A 1,937-nucleotide genomic window follows, 5' to 3' on the forward strand; every position below is an offset into this window, starting at 1 on the left:
TACCTATATGTGACTGTATGTTTGTATTTCATGTTAAGTGACTGACTTTCTTACCACTGAATTTAGTATTATTTTTTTGGGATCGCAAGAAATGGCTGTCGATACTCTGATTTGCTTATCATGGGGTTCCAGGACCGAAATTTGAGTTACTCACTGTTTATTGCGCTTAGTGCGCGCCATACTAAATTTATTGGCGTCCCATACTCGATTCCGTCTTAAAATTAACTTACTCGTTAGTGGCACTGTCCAGAATGAGAAAAATTATTGCTGTGTATTGTGTAATTGTTGCAGTTGGCAATTTTTAGAATGTACAACAATGATGGTAGGTTTTGTAACAGTGCAAACGATGTATAGAACCGCAAGAGGTCCGACTCGTGAGTTTTCGTTGGAACACAATCCTATCTCCATAGAGCTATTAAACAACTAGAGTGCTGACAAGATGGCGGAGCAATGCAGAGTTGTGTATGTGTACCATCCAAGATGGCTGCCGTAAGAAAGCGCCACCTTCAGGCTTAGTATACATATTATTACANNNGTACTGAACTTTCTGAGTAAATTGAGGGCGCATTTGCAAACGATGGCGCTTAGCGAAATTTGATTGGCTAAATCTATGGTAGCCATCTTGGATGGTACACACACACAGTTCTGCGTATTTCGAACATCGAATACATTGCGGTTAGCGCTCTAGTATTCTTATTATACCTCTATGCCTATCTCGTAAAAATCACTACATGGAGGGCGTCCTTAGAAAGAACGTAAAAGGGGTTCGTAAATAGGGCCCCTCTATGTTGTGGGAGTACTTTTTTCACGTTTTTTTTTCACGTTTAATTGCGTGCATAAAAAAAGTCAGGACAGTCGAACACCTTGCAATTCTATATTCTTTGGTCACTCTCAAAAATACACTTTTTTGAAAAATTGTTTCATGAACCATTACAATAATTAATGATATATAAAAACGGGGAAATAGTAGGGGTGCAGTTGGAGAAGTTGAATTGTGAGGGGTGGAGGTCATGTGTATACATGAGCCCCACCCATCTTATTGTCACTTCAACTGTGACTTTTAGTATTCAATGAAATGTATCTGTTGTTTATGAAAGATGTACTGAAAAAAAATCGGAAAAATCTAAAAAATTACCCGTCAATTTAAGATTCTATGCAAAAGAATATAGTAAGGGTATTTTTAACTGTCTGTTAATTGACTGGGATTTTTTTTAATTCAAAATTTTCATTGTAAGTTATTAACTAACTTAAATACACAAATGTTCAAAATATGGATTTTTTTAGCTCATGACAGACAGTTCATCTGTAATATAAAAGTTAATTATTATTTTATTTGCTTTTGTAAATATCACCTGAAGCCCGAGAAGGTTTTCCTTTTGTAAAACTGTATGTTATTTTAATATACGTTCACATTGTATAATAAACATCAAGAAGATGTTAAGCAGAGTTCTGCGTTTGACTTTATATTTGTAGCTTCAAACTTCAATAATAAAACCTTCCACAAAGCACCGCCCCTTGGATATTGTTGCTAAGGTCCACGAAACATAGTCAAGCACGTGTGTTTGTGGAATACCACGTGTGCTCGTTAGACACGTGCTTATTCCTGGCCCTGTTCTGATTGGTCAGCTGTTAAGTTTGATTAACACTCTGAAAAGCTTAATTCTAGAACGGAATCACTCATGCGTGACCGTCCTACCTGGCGTCCTATGTTCTCTGCATACGTAGATATAGCCAAATTGCGTTCCAGAATCTGCACGACAAGGTGACCTTAACGTTCTCGCATGCGCAGATGACTTAGTGACGTCGTTACGTTCTACGCCCTACTGTCGTCGCGCAATCGAAAGCTCATTTTTGCCATTGGGGCTGATGTAATTCTTTCCAACTGCCAGTGCACTCAGACATGCCATTGGACGTAATAGTTAGTGGACTGGTGTTGG

This window comes from Anneissia japonica, unplaced genomic scaffold (assembly GCF_011630105.1).
Source record: "Anneissia japonica isolate Jap-2015-1 unplaced genomic scaffold, ASM1163010v1 scaffold287990_len610157_cov183, whole genome shotgun sequence".
NCBI classification, from domain to species: domain Eukaryota; kingdom Metazoa; phylum Echinodermata; class Crinoidea; order Comatulida; family Comatulidae; genus Anneissia; species Anneissia japonica.